Source organism: Amaranthus tricolor, chromosome 8 (assembly GCF_026212465.1).
Source record: "Amaranthus tricolor cultivar Red isolate AtriRed21 chromosome 8, ASM2621246v1, whole genome shotgun sequence".
NCBI lineage: Eukaryota > Viridiplantae > Streptophyta > Magnoliopsida > Caryophyllales > Amaranthaceae > Amaranthus > Amaranthus tricolor.
In genome coordinates, this window is record NC_080054.1 from 16,393,318 (window position 1) to 16,395,324 (window position 2,007).

The 2,007-nt window shown below is 30.0% G+C and overlaps 1 non-coding gene across 1 annotated transcript; it reads right to left on the reverse strand.

Annotated features, from left to right (window-relative positions):
- Window positions 1-1,062: 1,062 nt before the first annotated feature.
- Window positions 1,063-1,178, reverse strand: LOC130822974 (U5 spliceosomal RNA). The gene has a single exon (XR_009046468.1). It is a non-coding gene; the product is annotated as a U5 spliceosomal RNA (small nuclear RNA).
- Window positions 1,179-2,007: the final 829 nt, after the last annotated feature.

A 2,007-nucleotide genomic window follows, 5' to 3' on the forward strand; every position in this document is an offset into this window, starting at 1 on the left:
TCTTCTTAAAAAGTACTCATAATATGCATTAGTGAGGACAAAGAATCTCATATCATGATTTGTATAAGTTTTCGGGATCCTCTATAAATAGTCATAATTTAAGTTATTTATTTGTTGTTAAACCTATAGTTAAGTTTACTTTAAACTATAATTAACCATAACATGCAACAAAAGTATAATAAGTTTTTTTTTTAAAGAAAACATTTAAAAGTTTTTTTTTTTTTTTTTTTTTTTTTTTTTTTTTGTTTTTTTAGATTTTGAAGAGTAAAATTGAAAAATTGAAAATCGAGATTTTTAGATAGTTTTATAAATACCATTAACTAATTTAGGATAAGGTATGCTAATGATTGTGAAAGTTGATAGGAGATTGAATACTTTCTAGAGGGGGTGAATAGAGAGTATGCCTGTTTAAAATCTTTGTCTGGAAGTAGAGGTGTTCATTCGGTTGATCGGGTCGGTTTCGGACGGGTGTTATTCGGTTCGGTTGCATTTCGGATCGGTTATTTTTCGGCTGTGTGTTACAACGGGTCACACTCGGGTCGAGTCGGTTAGTCACGGTTCGGTTAGAGATCGGTTATTCAAGCTATCGGGTTAGCATCAGTTCGGTGTCGGTTGAAGTTCGTGTCGAGTGTCAATCGGTCTTGGGTTGTCATCGATTACTAATTGGTTCGGTTTTTTCGGGTACAAATCGAGTTCGAGCTTTATTTTTCGAGTAGTTATCGATTACGGATAACTATTGATCCGGTCAATATCGAAATAAGTTAATAGTCAGGTTTTTAATTGATGTATGCTCATTTACTTACAAAAAATAATTACCGATTGTTTTATCAGATATAGCAGATAGGGGTGTCAAACAGGTCGGGTTGGGTCATTTTCAGGTTCAGATCATATATAAAGAAGTCAATAAACCCTTAACCTGAACCTGACCCATTTAATTAATGGGTCAAAAATTAAAACCCCGACCTGATCTGTAGCAGATTGGATCAACCTACTAATGACCCATTTAACCTACTTTTTTTTAGGTCATTAAATTTATATATATTTCACGTCATTTGACCCATTTAACCTTAATTAAAGGCTTCCTCCAAAAATAAACGTATGCCACTTAATGCAGCGAGCACACGGTATTCTTTAGTAAAAGGCGAAAGAATAGTTCGCTTTGTGCTCACGGCGTGGCTGCGTAAGTTGGTATGAGATCTGTAGAAGTGATTTAAAGGATTTTTCTTTTATTAGTATCTTTCATAGCCGATGTGGGACAACTTCCTTTGTTATTGAAAGTCATCTTCAGCTGACAAATCCCTTAGCCGATGTGGGACAACTTCCTTTCTTATTGAAAGTCATCTTCAGCTGACAAATCCCTCAATACATGGTAATTGGTATTATCTTAGTTTTACGAAGTATTTGGCAAATGTTGATCCGTCTTAAATTTAATAAATGGGTTAAACAGGTTTTTTTCAGGTTTAAATATTCAACCTGAACCTAACCCATTTAATAAACAGATCAGGTCGGGTTGACCCATTTAATTAATTGGGTCAAAAATCTAAACCCAAACCCGCTAATTTCGATTCGGTTTCAGATCAGGTTAGCAGGTCGGGTCAGCTTTTTCCAGCCCTAATAGGCAGATCAATTTATTTCAATTAGTTTATATATATATATATATATATATATATATATATATATATATATATATATATATATATATATATATATATATATATATATATATATATATATATATATATATATATATATATATATATATATATATATATATATATATATATATATATATATATATATATATATATATATATATATATATATATATATATATATATATATATATATATATATATATATATATATATATATATATATATATATATATTCTGTATGCAATCTCTTCTGTATAGAACTTGTGTTCTTCCTTTTTCCGTATTATTAGAAAACTGAAATTGGACTTAATTTGCTAAAATTAGGTGAAAATTTGATTCGGATTTATAACAG